This window comes from Scyliorhinus torazame, chromosome 1 (assembly GCF_047496885.1).
Source record: "Scyliorhinus torazame isolate Kashiwa2021f chromosome 1, sScyTor2.1, whole genome shotgun sequence".
Taxonomy (NCBI): domain Eukaryota; kingdom Metazoa; phylum Chordata; class Chondrichthyes; order Carcharhiniformes; family Scyliorhinidae; genus Scyliorhinus; species Scyliorhinus torazame.
Window position 1 is genome coordinate 359,755,780 of NC_092707.1, and position 14,831 is coordinate 359,770,610.

Sequence of the window (14,831 nt, forward strand, 5' to 3'; positions counted from 1 at the left end):
ACAAAGAAAAACAACTTTAAAATATCGGCATTTGGAATAGGAATATCGGATCAGGAGTGGGCTATTCATCCTCTGAACATGTTCCACCATTCAATGAGATAGTGACTGATTTGTATCTTAACCCAAATAGTTATGGGTTATTTTAGGTCCATTTTTTTATGGTGAAGAGAAAAAAAAACCAATTGATCTCATATTTTAAACAATTAATTGAGCTATTATCCTTTGCTTTTTGTGATACAGAGTTCCAAGCGACTGCCACCCTTTGCATGAAGTAGTATTTCCTAACTTCTGCCTCAATGACCAGGCTCTGATTTAATGGTTATCCCCTGTCCGTGACTGCCCCACCAGCAGGAAAGGGCTGCTCCTATAATAGTTATCAATTCCTGTCAAAGTACAAAAGACTTCAATCACATCATCCCCTGTCGTTCTATATCATATAGAATGCAGGCTTGGTTAATGTAATCTTGCTTCACAATCTATATCTCTGAGCCCTGCTCGTATTCTGATGAATATGTGCTCCTTTAGAGGCCAATATATCATTTCTAAGGCATGGTGCCCAGAACTGTACACAGTAGCCCAAATGTGATGGAACTGGGGCTTTATGCAGCTTTAATAAATAAAATAAATAACCTTTATTGTCACAAGTGGGCTTACATTAACACTGCAATGAAGTTACCGTGAAAAGCCCCTCGTCGCCATATTTTGGCGCCTGTTCGGGTACACAGAGGGAGAATTCAGAATTCTCAGCTGGTACGGGAATTCTGCACCACACACCAGCTGTCTAGCCCACTGAGCTAAACCAGCCGGAACACATCTTCCCCACTATATTTTAACACTCTCGTTAAGAAGGTGAACATGCCATTAGCCTGTTTGATTATTTTTGTAACAGACTACTGCATTTTCGTGAGGTCTTTTCATTGGCCCCTAAATCTCTTTGGACCTCCACTGCACCTCGTTTTTCATAATTTAAATAATGCTTTAGTCTATTTTTTTCTGGTCCAAAGTCGATGATCTCATTCTTCCTTGTGTTGAAATCCACCCACCGCAATGTTTCCCATTCACATAACCCATCCGTCTCTTTGTAATGTTATGCTTCCAGATACATTACTTATTATACTATTATCATTCTGCCATCACCAAACTCCTACACATGGTTAAAAAAAAGACTAAGGGTCAACATCATCTCAAAACATTAATTCTGCTTATCTCCACAAATGCTGCCTAAACTGCTGAGCATTTCCAGCATTTTCTATTTTAATTTTAGGTTTTCAGCATCTGCAGCATTTTGCTTTTGGATATACGGCTCCCTATTATATTATCAAACCCATTAGTAAGTCCAGTGAACAGTCTAGGCCCCCGCACAGATCCTTGTAAGACACTATGAATCACTTCAATCCCAATTCGAGTGCATACTTGTTAGCCCTATTCTCTGTCTTCTACTGTCTAACCAATCTCCTAATCAGGTCAATCAGTTACCTTCAATTGCTTGAGTTTTAAATCCAGCTAACAGTCTCTGACTTAGATCGAGTCGAGGTGTACAATATTTCACCGACACCATCTGCATTTTCCTTTTAAGAATGCGCAAAGTGCACCAATTCGTTAAAATGGAGTGCGATCGTGTGGAGCCAACACCGTAGCCTCGGGTCCATGTGACATCCGTATTGACTCAATCGCTTTACTGTATCCAAAGGAATTGTGTAGGATATAAAAATGGATTCCAAACAAGCTCTGGCTTATCACCCATTCCCACCCCATCCCCAAGCAAGTAAAGTTTAATGTCCTCCCTCACTCAGTGGTAGCATTCGCACCTCTGTGTTCGGAGGTTGTTAATTCAAGCCTCACTCCAGAGGCTGGGACACAAAGTCCAAGCTATACCGAGGGAGTGCTCAACTGTGGGAAGTGCTACCTTTCTGGTGAGATTAAACAGAGGCCCAGTTTACCTTCTCAAGTAGAAGTAAAAGATCCCAAGGGCACTGTTACCAGAAGTAGTGAGGAGTTCTGCTGCTAACCTGGACAACATTCAACCCTCAACCAACACCTGAAACAAATGGTTTAACTATTTATTTAATTGCCGTTTCGGAAACCTTGCTCTCCACAAATTGGTTGGATGTTTTCCTACATTAAAGCAGTGACTAAACGTCAAAAGCATTGGATTGACTGTAAAGGCTTCGGGAGATCTGTGCGAACGATATAAATGCAAGCGTTTTCTCTTAATGCAGCAAGTTCGCCAAGGAGCTCACTGCCTAATACGGTGTTACATAGATCAGAGCGTGATTTGCAATAAATATTATCGTGTAATGCCATCAAAATACAACGAAGGATATTATTCTCCAGCGATATTTAATCGAAGGATGATAAAATACAGATGTTATCCTGTAAAGCGCCATGAAAATGTGACAAACAGTGGGCTATTGCTTAATAACGTGCATTCAAAGTAGGTCAGGAGTCCTTCCTCCACCTTTCCCCAATAATCAGCCTCGGGGTAGTTTACATGAACCCTCGGAGTCGCTATTTCTAACTCTGAAATGACCCATTGAACAAACTGAAGCTCGCGTGCGGTTCAATTGCAGACATGGATTTCCCAAAAAGCCCGTAAAGCAGTCCGAACTTTTGTCCGTGCGATTGTTGGGATTTTAAACGTTGCCTTATGAGCGCTTGATGTGTGACCATCATCACACAGTGCCGCTTTACCCGGACAAGGCTGTGCTCTGCGGTGCATCTGAACTTACGGTGAGAGCTGTGGGCCAGTCGCTGGAACACTCCCACCCTGAACACGCAGTCAGCATGCCTCCCCTGAGTTCAGATCTGCAACTTTTAATGTGACCATTATAGGGAGGGCAAATTAAAGCACGCGGCCGCTGGATTGATGCTTGTGTAGAATGGGGAATGCAGAGCAAATGGAGACACATTGATTTTTACCCCCAGCGCATTTACATGAAGTATTTGACAACATGAAGTATTTGACAGCATAAAATGACAAAGAAATAGCGAACTGTTGCAAACTTGTTTCATTCTTAAATTGCAGCGCAACAAAAACAACGTTCACGTAACACTGGGATGGAGAGCGGGAAAGGGAACTAAACCCAGGGTGGAGATTAATATGGCAAGAACACCAAAATGATACAATAAACACACCCGCTTTACAGCAGCTGCCATGTCTCAGGAGCTGCTGAAGAGAATGGAGCGCCGTTCACCTCCTCACCCTGTGCCGTTTAACTACGCCCAACACTGGACCTCTATTCACAATGTGAAACATGCACATGCTCTTATCAATTGCCCTCAAATATACCTCCAGCCGAATGCAAGAAGATGCCACTGTTTGGAAAAAAAGAGAGAGAAAACGACGGACACAGGGACAAAGCAGAAAGTGTCAGCTCAATAAACTAATCAAATATAAACACCAAACGAGTTCCACATCCTTCCATGTTCTGCTGATCATGTCTTAAATAACCGAGCGGCGTCGTTCAGCCATTAAACCCAAAGTCCAACCTTTTTACCGTCTCAACAGAAAGCACCCCAAATAATCAAGTGGGTGCGAGCCCCCATTCGCGGAATGGATCTCTTTGGGAGCGGTTTTTGTACCAGCACTTTGGCTGGAAGGTGCAACAGCTTCAGTGAGCAGATATCTGCACAGAGAGAGAGAGAGTGGTACCGTTTATCCCTATGGGGGGAGAGAGTGTGGGAGGATACACTGAGCCTGGCCCCTGAGGCAGCGGCGTGCTCACTCCAAGAAGGTCACTGGGCCACATTAGCTGATTTGAGCACCTCTGCGCGGCTCGGATCCGGGGTCTTGCCATTGTATCGAACGGGGAAATATAATTTACTGTTTCCTTCGGGGACTAGCAACCCGAGCTGCTCCCTTTAAGTCCCAATTGCGATCGCCCGTGGTCAGTGTTTTAAAAAAACCAATGACTGAAAATAGAGAAGCAAACAGCAAAGATACACACAGAGGGTACAGAGAGGAGAAAGAGGGAGAGGGGGAAAGGCACACGGGGGAGCCGGTAGGGGGTGGGGGAATTGAGGCAGGATAAAACTGAGTGAGTGAGCAAACCAGAGGAAGTAGAGTCACAGCAAGGGAGGAGGAAGGGGAGGCTGGGGAAGACACCCACCCACACAGAAAGTATTAGAGGAGACACAGGAATGAAGAAGAAGTGGGTGAGCGGGGCAGGAGTGAAAGAGACACAAATAGGGAGACATGGGGTGGAGAATACTGACACAGGGGAAATTATATGAGAGATGTGAATGGGAGTGGGAGAAACCAGAGAGAGAGAACTGGAAGAAGTAAGCGGAAAGGCATAAAGAGGTATTATATTTAAACACATATATATGTCAGTGGGGTGGGAAATATGAGCATGTTATTTCCATTTCAGTTACAGGAGAGATGGTTTCATGTGCACTGAGTTCTGATTATCACGTGTTAAGGTAAAAGGTGATGTACAGATGCCCTCTTCCTGCACAATTCCTTGTAGCATTTCAATGGATCTTTGAAAGACGCCAATGCGAGCTTGTACAGGACAGAATAGACAAGGCTGTCAACTCCTTCACATCTGATCATACAAGAATGTTGAAAGGGTTGGATATAATATGAGGGGGAAAAGGTTGCAGACGGATCCCTTGACCAGCAATACCACTCACAGTTATGTACTTAATACCAGTCACCCGATTTTGGATGAACACATCACGGCAAAAGCATATTTGTTATTTCTGCCTTGAAGCGGAACTGACCGAGGAAGACCTATTCGCTGGCAAAAGCTAAAGAAACTTACCAGCTCCAGATGTGCTAACATGCACAGTAAAAACAACCTGTTCTAAAGACGTCGGCTCCAGAGGCACCCAATGCTCAAGGAGCCTCACGTATTCTTTGTAATTAAGTAATGTAGTGGCAGCTATTTGATCATGGAAGGCAACATACGCCAGATTGATCCCTTTCACCCTGACGATTACACGGACATACAAGTCACGCACACCAGACTGATAGACAGACACTTCAGCAGCATTCCCTGGGTAGGCCAGGAGTTGGAACCCTTGACCTGTTCCTTTTTCTTGCTATTTGAGATCAGATACCCCAATAAAAGAGAAACAAGGAGCATACCTAAGATATTTGGATCTGTACGTTTTGCAAGTTAGCCAGATGTTTTTCCTCCATCGAGCTTCTGATCTCAAGCCCATCATGGCGAGGCGATGGAGGTTAAGAAAATGAGAGAGGCCGGCACATCAATGTGATTCACAATAGCACTGCTAAAAACGTTTACAGTAAGTCATCTTCCTACAGACTTACCCAAGTAAATCCCACAACCTGTAACAACGTGAGTGGAAATAAAAAAAACATTAATAACAAAACATATTAGTACATTATTATGACAATACAATGTTAGTTGACCACAACACGTTATCTTCAATACCATCTCTTGCGAAACTACTTCAAGTTTTTGCAACTCTGATAATGTCCAAGCAATATATATGTACTTGTGCATTCTTGTACATATATCGTCACACCTGTGCCCGCCATTCTTGTGAGTCAGAGAAGCAGAATGCATTGCTGAATGTCAAAAATCAGTGACACAGGTCTGCAATTTAACATTGATAGGCGGTGAAAATCTCAACACCTTCCTAACAAAACATCGCACCGTTTCTTCAACAGGGTAATTTCTTCATATACTCTTGAAAATGACGTTGATCACATTGAAGCTCACTTCTCTTCAAGTAGCATTGAAAGGAGCCATCTATGCATTCTCACTCGTCGAATATTTTTTTCCTTTTTTAAATTTAGCGTACACAATTACTTTTTTTCCAATTAAGGGGCAATTTAGCGTGGCCAATCCACCTAACCTGCACATATTTGGGTTGTGGGGGTGAAACCCACGCAGACAGTGACCTGGTGCCGGGATCGAACCCGGGTCACCAGCACCGTAGGCAGCAGTACTAACTACTGCGCCACCGTGCCGCCCTTTCTCACTCAGTGAATATAACCCTCAAGAATATGGATCTGGTGAGACTGGCGTGTTATTATGGAAAGTAGAACTTAACCACCAGGTCTTGCGGACATGAGAAGTGCCCTTAGAGTAGAAAGTTAGGAAGAAGAGGCTTCTTGGATGATGTTGTCCAGCACCCACCTTTTCTAGATTCAGGGAGCAGGAAAGGGCAATAATTGGAAATACTGGACCTATTTTGGGATAAAGCTGAGTGCCTGTTTTTCCTTTCATCTGCCTTTTCTAAACACAAAATCTTGCTTCCATTTACAGCACTAATTGGAAAGAGTGAGACAATAGGCACACAGGAATATTTGTATCATATTTTATGATGTTAATGTTTTAGATGCTGAACTGGATGCCAATTGAGAGTAATTTTCTAAATGTCTCTTATTGTAATTTGTAGTTAATTGCAAAATGAGTATATACTTATAGTCAAGAAAAGTACATGTAATTGTCATGCAATTGTCATTGGTACGCATCTGCTTTGGAAATAAATGCTGGCACAAAATTAGGTTTACTCTCTTAAACTGTGTTTGCAGTTCATTAAGTAGACTGCTGTACTAACTATTAATACCATAATGTGGAATGGATTCCAGATTTTAAATATATATAAAGATGTGTTTATTGAGACATTTCATGGAATAAAGTTGAAGAAAATTCTCATTAGGAAGAGGATTGAGGGTATCAATAGTGTAAAATGATTAAAGAGTGTAGGTGATTTTGAGCCCACACTCTCCACCCATGAGAAACTCGGTGCAGACTCTGGAGAAAATCGAAAAACACAATTCTGTCTGGCTTCATTGGGGTTTGGAATTTTCAACCCCCCCCCCCCCGCCCCCCCCCCCCCCACCCCCAACTCTTCGGTGGATTCGTGCAAATCATGCCTTGAGAGCCCAGGAACCTAATTCTACTGCATTAGCATGTCATTAGTGAGCATTCTCTCCAGGCCTTCCACCCCTCATGGAATATTCACCGGTCACACCGGCATAATTTACAACAGGTTTGGCCAGATGTGAGGCAGTCGAGGGGATCCCTCTGGGGACATAGAGATAAGTATAGCCCCTGGGGGGAGTTAAGGGACATGGCACTGCCCCTGTCACAGATTGGCACTGTCAAGCAACCTGGCATGGCCTTCCATGGGGAAGTGCCCAGGGCTAATCCTGCTGGAGGTGGGGTGTGCATTTCTGTCTGGTGGTTGGGCAGAGAGTGGACATTAAGGGGGTGGCGATGAATATCGGGGGTGGGGGAGAGGCCCAAGACCTCTGTGGTGTGGGCTAGGAGGGCAGTAGACTGCAGCGCCGATCAGGGCAACCTTTAACGATGACACCCCAAAATGTTTGGAGGTGGATCTTGGTTCTAAGAGCGCCCCCCCCCCCACACCCTGCCAGAATGATGGTGTAAATCATGCCCACTCACTTTGTTTTTGTAAAGAGGCTCAAAATCCCACGAGACACATGGGTTCATAAAGGGCAGGTTGTGCCTAACTAATTTAGTGGAATTTTTGAGGACATTACCAGTGCAGTAGATAATGGGGAGCCAATGGATGTGGTATATCTGGATTTCCAGAAAGCCTTTGACAAGGTGCCACACAAAAGGTTGCTGCATAAGATAAAGATGCATGGCATTAAGGGGAAAGTAGTAGCATGGATAGAGGATTGGTTAATTAATAGAAAGCAAAGAGTGGGGATTAATGGGTGTTTCTCTGGTTGGCAATCAGTAGCTAGTGGTGTCCCTCAGGGATCAGTGTTGGGCCCACAACTGTTCACAATTTACATAGATGATTTGGAGTTGGGGACAAAGGGCAATGTATCCAAGTTTGCAGACGACACTAAGATAAGTGATAAAGCAAAAAGTGCAGAGGATACTGGAAGTCTGCAGAGGGATTTGGATAGGCTAAGTGAATGGGCTAGGGTCTGGCAGATGGAATACAATGTTGACAAATGTGAGGTTATCCATTTTGGTAGGAATAACAGCAAAAGGGATTATTATTTAAATGATAACATATTAAAACATGCTGCTGTGCAGAGAGACCTGGGTGTGCTAGTGCATGAGTTGCAAAAAGGTGGTTTACAGATGCAACAGGTGATTAAGAAGGCAAATGGAATTTTGTCCTTCATTGCTAGAGGGATGGAGTTTAAGACGAGGGAGGTTATGCTGCAATTGTATAAGTTGTTAGTGAGGCCACACCTGGAGTATTGTGTTCAGTTTTGGTCTCCTTACTTGAGAAAGGACGTACTGGCACTGGAGGGTGTGCAGAGGAGATTCACTAGGTTAATCCCAGAGCTGAAGGGATTGGATTATGAGGAGAGGTTGAGTAGACTGGGACTGTAGTCGTTGGAATTTAGAAGGATGAGGGGGGATCTTATAGAAACATATAAAATTATGAAGGGAATAGATAGGATAGATGCGGGCAGGTTGTTTCCACTGGCGGGTGAAAGCAGAACTAGGCGGCATAGCCTCAAAATAAGGGGAAGTAGATTTAGGACTGAGTTTAGGAGGAACTTCTTCACCCAAAGGGTTGTGAATCTATGGAATTCCTTGCCCAATGAAGCAGTAGAAGCTCCTTCATTAAATGTTTTTAAGATAAAGATAGATAGTTTTTTTGAAGAATAAAGGGATTAATGGTTATGGTGTTCGGGCCGGAAAGTGGAGCTGAGTCCACAAAAGATCAGCCATGATCTCATTGAATGGTGGAGCAGGCTCGAGGGGCCAGATGGCCTACTCCTGCTCCTAGTTCTTATGTTCTTATGTTCTTATGATGCCAATTTGCACCGTTTTCACTGGAACTGATATTGCCATTTTTGGGTATGGTTCTGCCCAGTGTGTGGGCTATGATAGTTCCTGAGGGAAAAGCTTTGGTTAAAAAGACAACATGCCTTGGATGTATAGGTTACAAGGTTACATAAATATTCTGTAGTTTTCATTGATTTTTATTTCGAGGTAAGAAGATTGTACATAAATTTCCTCAGCAAATTAGATGGATTGTACCATCTCCGTGATGGAGTAGGTTCTATGCAGAAGAAATGGGTTTGAAAGAGAACACCAAAAACATCTATAGGACCGCAGAAACATCCCATAGACACATATCATATAGTGATCCTTGTGTAAGTACATTTAGTTATTATGGGAACATAATTCGGGATCAATTTTGCAAAAAGAAAGATTCCTCAAAGAAGGTCATGGTGAAATAGAAGGGCACTCAGGCACTCAAAGAGTGTAAAGTTGATAAGGAGCATGTATTGGGTAGGTTGTCTGTACTTACAGTTGATAAGGCACCAGGACCAGATAGGGTGCATCCAAGAATACTGAGGGAAGTGAGAATGGAACTTTTACAGGTCCTAGTCATAATTCTACAGTCTTCCTTAGACTCAGGAGTGGTGCCAGAGGACTGGAGGATCACAAATGTTGCCTCCTTGTTCAAAACAGGGTGTAAGATAAACCCAACAACTACAGATTAGTCAGTATAAACCTTTGCTGGGGAAGCTTCTTGAAACAATTATTTGTGTTAAAATGAATAATCCCTTGGGGAAATTTAATGAAGGAAAACCAGCACAGACTCATTAAGGGTAAATCAGGTTGAACTAACTTGCTGGAGGTTTTTGAGGAGTTAACAGAGAAGGTTAATGAGGGTAATGCTTTGATGTAGCATATATGGATTTTCAAAAGGCATTTGATTCAGTTCCACACAATAGACTTGTGAGCAGAATTCTAGCTTGTGTACTAAAACGTGAAAGTAGGCACTTGGAAAATAAATTGGCTCAGTGACAGGAAACAGAGGGTAATGATAAATGGTTGTTTTTCCGATTGGAGGAAGATATGTAGTGGAGTTCCCCAGGAGTCAGTGTTGAGACCCTTACTCTTCCTGATCTTTATTAATGACATAGACTGCGGTATTCAGGGCATGCTTCAAAATGTTGGGGATAACACGAAGATTGGAAATGACCAACTGTAGATAGGGGGAAATGGTTTACACCTGTAAAATGATTGTGAACCAGAGGGCACAGGTTTAAGGGAATTGGCAAAAGAAGCAATGGTGACATGAGGAAAACTGGTTACACACAGTGAATGGTTAGGAGCCAGAATGCACTGCCTGTGAGTGTGGTAGAAGCAGGTTCAACCGAGGCTTTCAAGGGAGAATCAGACTGTTAACTGAAAAAGCAGAATGTGCAGGGCTATGGGGAGAAGGTGGGATAGTGACACTAGTTAAAATGCTCCTACTGCGCAAACAACATGGCCCAAATGATCTAATTCTGTGCTGTAGCAATTGTGTGTTTCTGTGAAGAAGAGCCTGTTAATTATTTTTGATGACACTAGTTAAGGAATTGATGCTGGTCAGGACACATGAAGAAATCTCTATTTTTCTAAGTAGTGCCATTGGGTATTTAACATGCATCTGGACCACTGGCATAAGCTAACAGAGCCTTAGTTTTACATCTCGCTGGAGTCACAGCGATTCTAACAATGCACCGCTCCCTTTGCTTGGCACTTGTGATAATGTGGATTAGTTGAACTTGAACCCACAACCTACGGACTCAGAGATGAAAGCGCTACAAACTGAAGTAATCTGGGTAAGCTAAAAAACCTTGCCTCATTCCCTGTTTTCTCAAATTCCTCATGTAAATTCCACATAATTAATAATATTAACTAAGAAACATTCTGGATAAATCCTAACTAAAGTAGTTAGGATTTAGAGTACACAATTCATTTTTTTTCCAATTAAGGGGCAATTTGGCGTGGCCAATCCACCTACCCCACAACCCAAATGATGTGCAGGGTAGGTGAATTGGCCACGATAAGTTGCCGATTAATTGGAAAAAAAAGAATTGGGTACTCTAAATTTAATTTCAAAAATATATAAGAATGGAAAAAATGCCCACATGCCTAAAGATTTGGGAAATAAACAAGCTCACAACATTTATGATTCAATGCAGATAGATGTGGCTTTTGAGTGACAGTAAAGGTTTGAAAAAAAATATTTAAATATGGTTCCGAATTCCACAGTTCAAAGCTTGAGTTCTTTCAAGGTCTTCCGACAAATAATCTTTGAAGGTTTGCCACTTGTAGAAAATATTTATAATATTCTGTAGGTACTGTGATCAGAATTGAATGGGGATTTGGAAAAATAAATCAAAAATAGTTTTTGGACAATTCATACTATGTTTGTGAAGGATTCGTCCATGTACAGCTAAAATTTTATCTTTGACCTATTATACTAGGTGCTAATATTCAGAATCTCTTAATAGACTGCTGTGGTTCAATAATGTCTGATTTTCTACTGTGGTTCAATACTGTCAGGATCCTTGGAGAAAAGAGTTGCTTGTATAGTTCAACAATATCAGCACAAAACTGAAGAATCAGAAAGTAATCTAACATTTTTTTCCCCTTTCTTTCATTTCAGTGACTTTATAGTATTGGCGGTCTCAGGTCATTATTTCTAAGTGCTCTGACACTACTGAAATGCATTCAGTGACATTTGTGCAGTTTTTCCTCTGTTAACTGCACAAAATATAACAGAAGCAAGAAATAAGATATGTTCAAGCTACTGAGATACCCTATAAGCCTCCAAATAGTGAGAGGGGGAGAGAGAGATAGAGGAGCAATTCTGCATGGAAATCACAGGGGTGTGCAAGAACTATAGTGGCAATATTAGGGGACAAATATCAATCAGGATAATGTTAGAGTAAAGGGAAATAAGACCATAAGACTATAAGGCATTGGAGCAGAATTGGACCATTTTGGTCCATCGAGTCTGCTCCGCCATTCAATCATGCCTGATATGTTTCTCAACCCCATTCTCCTGCCTTCCCCCCATAACCCTGATCCCCTTATTAATCAAGAACCTATCTATCTCTGTCTTAAAGACACTCAGTGATTTGGACTTCATAACCTTCTGCGGTAAAGAGTTCCACAGATTCACCACCCTCTGGCTGAAGAAATACCTCCTCACCTTAGCTTTAAAAGATCGTCTCTTCAGTCTGAGATTGTGTCCTCTGGTTCTAGCTTTTCCTATCAGTGGAAACTCCCTCACCCCATCCACTCTATCTCAGCCTCTCAGTATCCTGTAAGTTTCAATGAGAACCCCCCTCATCCTTCTGAACCGTAATGAGTACACACCCAGAGTCCTCAACCGTTCCTCATATGACAAGCTCTTCTTTCTGGGGATCATTCTTGTGATCTTCTTCTGGGCCCTTTCCAGAAAGGAAGGGAAGGATTTCTGATATGTGCTCAGGAAAAGTTCCTTGACCGCTAAATTTTGATTCCAATTAGGAAAGGGACATTGCTAGATCTGGTACTGGAGAATTAAAAAAAATATTCATTTACGGGATGTGGGCTTCGCTGGTTCAGTCAGCATTTGTTGCCCATCCCTAGTTGCCCTTCAGAAGGTGGTGCTGAGCTGCCTTCTTGAACCACTGGAGTCCTTCTTGTACCTCCTACACTGTCCCCACATTCCGCAGTGTCGCCACCACCGGACTTGTGGAGTAACGGGGCGGCGAGAACGGCAAAGGAGCCGTTATCAAAGCTCCCAGACTAGTACCTTTATATGACGCCGCCTCCAGCTGCTCCCATGCCCCCCCCCCCCCCCCCCCCCCCCCCCCCATCGCCCACTTCCTAATCAGAGCTATGCTGGCCGCCCCTGAAACTCCCTTCCTAACAGCGCTGTGGGTTTACCTACTCCTGAAGTACTCCTGTGGTTCAAGAAGACAGCTCAGCACCACCTTCTGCAAACTCCACACGGACCGTGACCCAGTGCCTGGATCGAACCTGGGACCTCGACGCCGTGAGGCCGCAGTGCTAACCCACTGCACCACCGTGCTGCCCCTAACAGAGTCCAATATGTCTCTGCTTCAGAATTTGGGATCTTCTTGGGAGCTTGAGCTTCATAAAGGGAGGTATTAAGTGCCAAAGCAAGAAGGTTATTCTGAACCTTTATAACATTCTGGCTGGGCCACAACTAGATATTGCATCTTGTTCTGGGCACCACACTTTATAAAGATGTAAGGGTTCTTGAGAGGGGGTAGAAGAGATTTACCAGAATGGTTCCAGCGATGAGACTTTCGCCACACGATTATGTTGGAAAAGCTGCTGTCGTTCACTTGGAGCAAAAAAGATTGAGGGAAGATTTGATAGAGGTGTACAAGATTTTGACAGGTTTAGGTAGACGGACGAAGAAAAGCCATTTGTTGATCATACAAGGAATTGGAGGTCATAGATTTAAGATTTTGGTCAAGAAATGCAGGGATGGTTGCGTGGATGTGAGGAAGAACATTTTTACACAGTTGCTTTTTCTTTATTCTTTGATGGGATGTGCATGCCACAAGGCCAGCATTTATTGCCATCACCAACTGTCCTTGAACTGAGTGGCTTACTATGCCATTTCAGAAGGCATGTCAGAGTCAACTACATTGCTGTGGGTCTGGAGTCAGATGTAAACCAAACCATCCAAGGCTGGCACATTTCTTTCTCTGATGGGCAATAGTGAGCACAATGGGTTTTTAATGATAGTGGGGGATAATTTCATGGTTACCGTTATTGAGATTGGCTTTATGTTCCAGATTTATTTACTGAATTCAAATTCCACCAGCTACTGTGGTGGTATATGAACCCATGTGCCGAGATCATTATCCTGGGTTTTTGGATTACCAGTCCAACAACATTACCACTACATGGGGTGGCAAGGTGGCACAGTGGTTAGTACTGCTGCCTCACAGCAGCAGGGACCCAGGTTCAATTCTGGACCTTGGGTCACTGTCTGTGTGGAGTTTGTACATACTCCTCGTGTCTGCATGTATTTCCTCCGGTTTCCTCCCACAGTCCAAAGATGTGCAGGTTAGGTGTATTGGCCATGCTAAATTGCCCCCTTAGTGTCCAAGGATGTGCAGGTTAGATGTGGCTGCGGGATGGGGCAGGGGTGAGGTGCTCATTCGGAGGTTTGGTGGACACATTGGTCTGAGTAACCTCCTTCTGCACTGTAGGGATTCTATGATTGAATGGTAGTGACCTGGACTTGGCCCACAAGGGTAGCGGATGTTCAGACAAATAACAATTTCAAAAGGAAATTTGAAGAGCACTTAGCGGAAATAAACTTGTTGGACTACAGGGATAGGGTAAGGGGCCAATGGGCTGAATAGCCACCTTCTGTGCTGTAATGACTATGACCCGATTACACTTGGATCCCTGGATGTGCAGCCGGATTACAACCACCTATTTAAAGTAAAGGTAGGTTGCTGGTCTGTGCTTTGAATGGCTCACCAGTTTATCAGCAGTGAAATTACATGAGATTTACTCACTGATCTGGGTGCAAAATAGGAGTGTGGTTCACAAAGGTTGACATAAATGTGCCTCATATGGTGCAGTGAGTAAATGGCAAACCAGGTTACACTGTGGGTTGAAATTTGCACTGAACAGTAGCAGCTAAAGAACACCAAGTATTGGACAGGCAGAGAGCTCCTTTCCCAGGTGAACAATTATTAATATAAAGAGAATACAGGCGACAACATCGCTTCTCTAAGAACATTAAAGTGATTCCATAATGCTTGAAAAGTTCCCAGGAGATCCCATGGATTATCTGGGCACTGTTAAAATATGGCTTTTACTGCACCATTGCAAAACCTAAGCAATATGATACGATCTATTCGAGGCGTTTTCACTTTAGTATGCTCAGAAGTGAGGATGTCAAACTGACTCCCAAATTACACAAACACTTTTGTTTTGGTGCACATCCAAAAATGACTTTCATCAAGACAGAAACTGTCATGTAATGACACTGTTAGAGAATAAATGGGAAGTAAACATTTTTTAATGGATTTAAAAAAATTATGATTGATTGCTTTTGTAACTATATGCAATTATAAGACAGCA